Source organism: Ursus maritimus, unplaced genomic scaffold (assembly GCF_017311325.1).
Source record: "Ursus maritimus isolate PB19 unplaced genomic scaffold, ASM1731132v1 scaffold_6, whole genome shotgun sequence".
In the NCBI taxonomy this organism is placed as follows: Eukaryota; Metazoa; Chordata; class Mammalia; order Carnivora; family Ursidae; genus Ursus; species Ursus maritimus.
In genome coordinates, this window is record NW_024426774.1 from 59,359,561 (window position 1) to 59,368,218 (window position 8,658).

Genomic DNA, 8,658 nt, shown 5'->3' on the forward strand with positions numbered 1-8,658 from the left:
GTGCTTACAATAGTGCCTGGCACATAGCTAACTCTTAGTAAATGTGTGTAAATGAGTAAATGGGTGTACGACCTTGAAAAGAGTTGAACTCTCCCTGGAGAGTTAGAGCTCCCTGGAGTAAAGTACTGAGCATTATATCCAACTAACGTGTGTAAGGATGTTTCGTGGGTTCCTCTACATTTCCCGTATATCTTTTAATCAAATAAAAAACTTTAAGAATCATGTGATTCTGGGTCTTTAAGATAGCAACCCTAAAATATAGCTTGAGATTTTCCAGAATCTTAAATTAAAGCCTCGCCATCTCCCTGTCTGGACTTATGTGTGCTGATCCAGCTTCAGATCAGCCAGCGGCTATTATTCACCCTAAAATTAAAAGCAAGAAAACAACCTCTCTTCTTGCAAACAGACATTTATGAAAAGTTTTGGCCTTGTTATGTTGGCTGTGGTCTTAGTGATCCATATTTATTTACTTATACAATCTCTCTCACATGTTTAAAATAGACTTATTAATGTTACACTAGTAGTTGTAATTACTAAGGTTGTTACTGCAACACATTTAAACCAACTAAAAATCCTATCAAAAGAAATTAACCTACCTCCACATATAGACAGCTCTCAAAATAGCTCATTTATTGCCTAGAGATGGAGATCATGCTAGGAGAAATTGTGAAAATGGACATGAGTCATGGAAGTAACTTTTAGCTTAACATACATTGATCCTTTGAACAGACATCACTCTCAGAATGAAATTAACCTCGCTGATTTTAGGAGATCAAGTCCCATTATGCCCTTATTCTAAGTTAAAAGCAAAAGTATAAACAAAACCCGTTAAAATTTTGAGTGTGTGTGATGCAGAGTCATCCAGGAATCATTTAGGAATCTCTCTTATTAAATTTAACAGCATTTGAAAAGGCAGGTATATATAAGGAGAATAACCCTTACTTAATCATACTAGGGTCACCTTGATGCTGGCAGGGGTCCTTGTCATGCTGGACAAGAACAGTCTAGGCAGTCATCATCATCATCTTTAGCTTGATGGTTCATGGATGAGGCTTAATACTGATATGCAGATGAACAGTATTTATTATTTCTTCATTCTGAAACCTTGGTTCTCCTGTATTCTACTTAGTGAGTGATATGTCTAAACTATGACGACCGAAGGGCTCATTCGCTCACTGTGCATTCCCTGAGCATCTGCTCTACGGAAGGTGCTGAGCTGTGTTCTGAGGTTACTGAGCTTTCCCTTCAAACTGGTTAGGCACATCTCTAGCTTTCCCGGCAATATTATAGCAGTGTGTAAAAAACACTAGAGTGTCTGAGTCATCCTTGGAAAAAGACTCATCATATACCCATGACATGTCTTATTTTCACATTATTAAAAAGTAAGACCCAACTACCAAATGACTGACAGAAATTTCCCTTTTGATTTATATGTTTTCATTGTGAATAGACATGACCATTGGGGTTGGGTCATTCCTTGCGTACTTTTTGGTTTGCTTAGATCTACAACCTTACAGGGTGTGTGGCATTGCCTCCATGTTACCTATGAGGAACCTGAGGTTTAGGTAGGTTTAGATTCCTGTGGCTGCTCTAACAATTACCATAAACTAGGTGGCTTAAAACAACAGAAACTTATTCTCTCACAGTCTTAGAGGCCAAAAGTCAGAAATCAAGGTATTGGCAGGGCCACGTACCCTTTGGAGGCTCCAGAGGAGAGTTTGTTCTTTTCTTCTTAAGCTTCTGGCTGTTGGCATTCCTAGACTTGTGGCTACATTATTCCAGTCTCTACCTCTGGGATTACATTGCCTCTTCCTTCTTTGACCCTGTGTCTTCTTTGTGTCTCTGTCTCATAAAGATACATGTGACTGCATTTAGGGCTCACCTGGGTAACCCAGGATCTCCTTCTCATCTCAAGATGAATAACTTAATCACTTTTGCAAAAATCTTTTTACAAATTAGGTGATAATTAGAGGTTCCAGAGATCTGACATGGAATCTCCTGGGGAGCTATTTCCAGCCTACCTCAGAGGTTAAGCCTTTGGCCAGGGTCACAGAGCTGGCAGAAGTGGGGTTTGAACATAGCCAGGTCTGACTCTAGAGTCTACTCTTTTAAATCTCCACACTGATGCTCTGGGATCCATCTGGGCATATCACTGTCTTCCTCCTGATTCATTCAGTAAGGATCAACCAGTACTTGCAGTGTGCCCAGGCTGTTCCAGGCTCTGTGCTGTCACAGAAACTTGATCTTAACCAAAAACAACCACTACTCCTATCTTTCCAGACTCACTATTCTGTGTGGGGACAGAGATAGATTAAGTAACACACGAATGAGTGTGTAATCACCAACCAAGAAGGAAAAGGGACATAGAACAAGGAAAGCTGACCCAGGCTGGATGTGAAGAAGTTTTCCCTAAGGAAGTGATATTGGAGTCAAGATTTAAAAGCTGAGTAGGAGTTAGCTAGCTAGATGAAGGAGGCAGGCAGCAGGGAAAACCACTCCAGAAAGAGAATGGCATCTGTGAAGGCCCTGTGACAAGAGAGATGCTCAGCTTTTTAGGAATTGAAATAAGGGTAGAGAACAGAGTGAGGCAGTTTTCTCAGTGTGAGCATTTGTTTCTAGGTGTCTTACTGGGTACAGAGTAAGACTCAATGAATTTTCTATGTTGGCAAACCTTTTGAAAGCAGTGAATGTGTTTTATTCATCTCTGGATGCTCTGGCCCAGAATAGTATCTGGAACAGAATATATGTTCAATGCTATGCTTGTTGATTGACAGTGAATAGAAGAATGAGCAAATTAGCCTTGACCTTACATATGCAGGGTGTTTGACAAAACAGGTGAAATAGCCACAGTCCCGCATGCTAGGCCTTCCCCTTCCAAACCAGAGGATCATGTGTAGCCAAGTATATTCTGGCCAGTTGTTACACCCACACGCTCGTCCCGTGTGAGCAGAGGGCTGATAAGGGAGCCAGGAGTCAAAGCCTTGTTGCACCTTGTTATGAAAAACTCTGGGAAGGCCTTGACTTGAGGAGAGAAATCTGGGATAATAAAACCTGAAAGAGCTTTCTCAGTCCTCTTCACAGCTTTACCCCAGCACAGACATTGCTGACTGCATCTGGAGGCCAGAGCAGTGTCCATGGATTCCTCTATCTCCTTTGAGGGAAGAGACAATATGAGGCTTTTCTGCAAGCCAACCTCTGTCTGTTGTTCCATATTTTGTTGTACCAGAAAAGAGCTAGCTTTGGGTCCTAAAAAAAGGGACAGGCCAGGAGGAAGGCTTTCCCATCCTCCGCTCCGAGAGTTTAACATCCCTTGTTCACGACATGCCGATTGGGCCGCCTCCTGTTAGTGTGTATGCTTGTGAGATACGTAACTTCTACTAACACTCACTTTGCTTCTTCATCTGAGAGAGAACAATATTCATTTCTGTACAGAACTCACTCAAAGGGATAAGGTTTCAGAGATTGCCTTAGAGCTTATGTTGAGAGCTCTGTGTGGGATGAAACCTGGCTAGTGGTTTTGGCCACACGGATGTCGCAGATGTAAAGGTCTGGTTGTGAAAATCTCATGGGCGAGGGGATGAAGGCCCTCAGAGGCCTGTGTCTGTAATTGCCACCATTCCATACAGGAAGCTCTCAAAGCTGACAAATTGTGTCCTGGACTTTGCCCACCATACTTGGGGGGTCCACTCAGAGAGAAATATGATATTTTAAATTTTGTCCTAAAATAGAAATTCTACGTTGACCTACTAGCCTTGTACTTCTAAGATTACCTTTCCTCCATCCCTTCCCTACCATCTTTCCTACTTCTCTCATCTTTCTTTTCTTGTTCTTCGTCTTGTCTTGAGACGGTATGAGGTACTAAAAATGGACGGTGAATCAGGAGAGCACTAGGCCTGACTCTAGTGCTAAGTAGCTGCGTGGGCTGGGGCGTTCCACAGAACCTCCCTGGTCCTTAGTTTCTTCATCTACAACGTGGAGCTCTGGACTCTACATACCCTGTGAAGCACTCACTGCAGTCTTTAGACCTTTCTTCCCTCTTTTCCCCCCAGACAGTTCACTCTTCTTCCCCCTGCCCACAAGGCCCTCATCTCTTTCCAGTCGTTTTCTGCACTTCCGTCCCTCTTCTCCTGTCTTTCCTCTCTCTTCCTTGTTCTTCTGAGGAGTGGAGGATCACAAGTTGGATTTGGTATTTATTCTCTTTGGAGAATAATGGAGAGATTTCTAAAGCTGCAGTTGATAAGATATATCAGCCATAATTGTAAGATTTGCCCTACTATAATTAGGACAATCGGTGCCAACATATCATGGGCTTGAGAAGCCATGGACTGCCAAAGTGGGCTGGTTCATGACATAAAAAGGAATTGGGATGAGAGGGAAGATGTGAGGCATCTCTTTTCCTTTGCATATCTGTACCCCTATTTGTTTGCCTTGTATCAGGGGCCATGGTCCCCACATTCTCAACTCCGAGGGAGGTCAAGGGATTCCCCATTTGTGCCCCTTCACAGGACTCCAGCTGCTCCGTAATAGTGGACAACGTTGGCCAAACTCGCAGGAGACTCTCCTCCTCCTTTCATCTGCTCTCCCAGATTATAGCTTCTTTCCACTTTGTTTTTCAGAGACAAGACCACCTCAGAATGCGGCTTCTTCCAAAAGAGAATTTGGCAGCTTTCTTCCAAGCCTGAGGGTAGACTGAGAAGTGGTTTCTTCTTTTTCCTAATACAGGTATTAAGCTGACTTAATATTCACTTACTCTGAAAAATCCCACTTCACAGAAACATTTTTTAACATGAGCCAAAGTGTTTCTCCCTAATTCAGCACAATTGCGCCTGGTTTATATCCATTGATGTTAAATGATTTCCCGTTTAATATCAATTGGAAATGGCTGATTTCCTACCCCAAACAGTACTTAATGTCAATTATGGCAGGCAGGGCAGAGCTGTTTTTCAATTAACTACACCACTCCATTTTGTTTGCTGGAGAGTGGTGCAAAATACATGCACACAGAGCCACCTTGTGAAACAGTGACAGAGGGAGATGCAGTATTGATTTTGCTTCCTGTTCTTGACCGTTGGTTTGGGAGGTGATGGTGGGATGAGGGTTGGTAGGGGGTGGTGGGAGCATCCCTTTCCCCCTTTCCCCAGGGACCAGTCATGGTTTAATGAGAACCTACCCTTCCATCAGAGGAACCACTGGTCTGGTAAGGACCAGAACTTGTTGGGGGAAAGTAGAACACTTAATCATACACAGTCTTGCTAGAACAGAGTTCACAGACATGTGGAAGGGGGTTATGGATTCATAAAGAGGATGTGATTGTGAGGTGGATTTTCGAGTAGTTTTCAGAGAGCCTGGGTATGGTTGTGGTGTAAGGCTGAGAATGACAGCTAACATCTGTTGAACGCCTGCTGAGGGTCAGCAGCGTCCTGTTATTTAATCCTCTCAATAACCTTGTAAGGGTATATGCCTGTTACATAGGTGTCCATATCTGAGGCCGATAGGGTTGTCTAATGCCATTGAGCTATTCAGCACTTGAAGGTAGAGTTCAAATCCAGAGCTGTCTGATTTTATCTCATGGACCAATCTCCCTTTCTAATGAAACAAATGGTTGAAAATATCCCTGGTGATTCTGTGTAATTAGGGTGATGCTGCTTGGGACGTTGAAGGATAGCACCGGAGGGGAATGGCATCTAGGGGTTTCTCTTCCCCTTGGTCTAGGATCTGCAACTCGACACAGTCTTCTCATGTTGCCTTGTGTTTTTCCACCTCTCTCTGTGTAGAAGCCTTTCCTCACACTCCTGCCTGTGCTAATCCCACGCCTTTCAGGGACTAGCTTGAATTGTCTCTGAAATGTTTCTTGACGCTCTGCCCACCTTGGGCACTACCTGCTGAGCTCTTTCAGCACTTGTGCTCGAAAATCCTTTGCTCACATTTTCCACATATGGCTGCAGCAAACTTTCTTCAGAGCAGAAACCAAGCAGGAAAGAACTTCGTATGAGGGGGCTAATAGGTCAGAGCTGAAATTCAGTTTTGTCATGTTTTACCTCATTTTTCTTCATTCAGTGAGGATCTATTAGGTGCCTGCCATGTGCCAGGCATTATGCCAAGAGCCGTTGATGCCAAGGGGCCTGTGTACCAGCAGAGGGAACAGACACTGAATGGGACGCTTCGGTGAACATCATCGATGCTATGGAATTGCCCAGGACAGAAGCACTTCAGTCCATGATGGAGATGAATCAGGGGAGTTTCTCTGGGGTAGACATGTGAATTGAGTTTTGAGGAGGTGGCCAAGCAATGGCAGGTAGGGGTCAGAGGGATGGAAACATGAGAGAATGTTTTAGCGCAGGAGTCAGCAGCTGCCTGGGTGTAGGTAATGCTGGACCTGGCAGGTTATCAATGCTCTTGACGTTCCATCCTTTGTCTACACCTTCACCATAGGGAGGGTGTGAGGATGAGTAACAGCCTCCATATACTGAGTGTTTACTCTGAGCCTTGCGTTGTTATAAACCCTTTCCTGGTATGAACTCTTTGAATCCTCATAACCATTTTATGATGTAGACATTGCGGTGACGCTCATCTTACAGGTTAAGAAAACTGAGTCACGAAGAGTTTACCTCTTCCAAAATAACCAAGCTAGTGCGCAGTAGGGCTGGAATTCAGACCTGGCAGTCTAGCTTTCAAGGCTGACATCGTGGCCGTTAATCTCCGTGTCCTGAATGAGCTGGTACGTTCAAAGTGTATAGCGCAGTGCCTGAATAAAGGAATCACTCTGTTAGTAGTACTGCCTTGATTTTTGCTTTTACTTTAACAACAAAAACAACAACAGTCCCTTTCCTCTTTGGAAAGGTAAGCTCTTGATCTTCAGAATACCACTTTTTTAGGAATAGGTCTGTGCTAGCTGCACAGTGACCCTGTCTCCCCTTCACGGTGGGACCTAAAGCAGAACAAAACATGGAGATAAATGCTTGTGCAGGTGAAGGTTGCCAGCCAGATTAGGAAAAAGTGAAGCTTCTTATTTCTAAGGTTTATGCTAAAGTTTATCAGAATGCAGACAATTTCTTGTCTGGGTATTGCCAAGTGAATGGGCAACTCTGTTCTTGGCTACTCTTTCTTTCTTTCTTTTTTTTTTTTTTTAAAGATTATTTATTTATTTGACAGAGACAGAGACAGCCAGCGAGAGAGGGAACATAGGCAGGGGGAGTGGGAGAGGAAGAAGCAGGCTCCCAGCGGAGGAGCCCGATGTGGGACTCGATCCCATAATGCCGGGATCACGCCCTGAGCCGAAGGCAGACGCTTAACCGCTGTGCCACCCAGGCGCCCCTTGGCTACTCTTTCTAAGATGGCTTGCGAATATGCTTTCTTGGGGGGAGGGGTCCTCTTGAGCTCTCAGATTCCAGGATAACTCATATGTTTTTCAAGGTGGTTTGAGTGTCATAATTGCGAATATAAGTTTTTCTAACCAATTTATTTGGAGGAAACGTCAGTTACCAGTGCATGGACTGGTCCTATTGGTTGAAAAATGCAGGATGTTATCCAAGTATTGCTCTGACCCGCACTTGAAGATGTACATTTTCTGTTTCCTCTCCCTGTGTCTTCTGTTGACCTACGTGAGACATTCTGTATATCACATGTGTGTCTGAGATGTTCAGGTTTGTGTAAAAATATATGGGATTACTTGGTAAGACCATTTGATGACAATTTGGATTTTTAAAAAATTCTTACAGTAGTAGGAATTTATTCTTGAAAATTTAAAGTAATTAGAATCATCCATAAATGCTAGTCATTTTTATTTTCCTGTGTGTTTTTGAGGTTAGATCAATTTTAAAAACTAAAAGGGAAGGAGAATAAGAGAGAATGGACATAGGGAAGGGCCGGGACTCAAGAACCCTTACTAAGTTATTGAGCCAACATAGCATTGTTTCCAATAATGGTACTAGTGATAACTCATACGCAGTAATTTCTAGCCTAAACAAACAAAAAGAATTCTGTTATTTGACACTAGACAGTATTTATGGACATTGTTTCATTCATCCTTGCAAGTATCTCAGAATGTCATGAGAATAAATATCTTCTTCAATTCAGACGGGCTCAGGGTTGATACATGGAAGCCAGACCTTTGGACTCCTTTTACTACACGTCTGACTCCCAGTGGTTATCCTTTGCCTCGATTGAAAGCATTTTTCTCTAGGGCTGGGCTTTCAGAACTGTGAAGCATGGACAAGAAAGAGGTTTATGAAGAAATGAGAAGTTTGTAAAGAATGCCTACTACACGCCCGCTACCACGTTGGGCAGATTTTCAACACATTCTTGATTCTTCAGAGGAAGCCAGTTCTCTGCACCTGATGTATGCACCCCTTTGGCGTAGTCTTTTCAATAATAGGTGGTGATTATGCCAGAGAATCCCAAGCCTTGCCAAATGAAAAACAGGGATTTGGCATGGTGTGGGGTAGTAGGTCCACATTATTGGATCCATCTCACAGGTGTGGTGGAAAGTTGGTCTCAAGTTTATTGGGCAGAAATTCTTGACATTTGGTTCAGGTCTGTCTTTGGTGCGTTTAGTTGCTCACCTCCAGCAGTACGTAATCCAGCTGCTACTTAAGGGAGAAATAGAGACAGCAGCTGAGAAGTGTGGCTTTTTTCCCCCTTTCGAAGCAATGTAAACCT

General features: G+C 43.3%; 1 long non-coding RNA gene across 1 annotated transcript in view; it reads left to right on the forward strand.

Annotated features, from left to right (window-relative positions):
• LOC121101037 overlaps positions 1-4,975 on the forward strand; it is a 206,072-nt gene extending 201,097 nt beyond the window's left edge. The window contains exon 3 of the long non-coding RNA XR_005832973.1: positions 4,617-4,975. This is a non-coding gene — a long non-coding RNA (uncharacterized LOC121101037). The remainder of the gene's footprint in view (positions 1-4,616) is intronic.
• Positions 4,976-8,658: the final 3,683 nt, after the last annotated feature.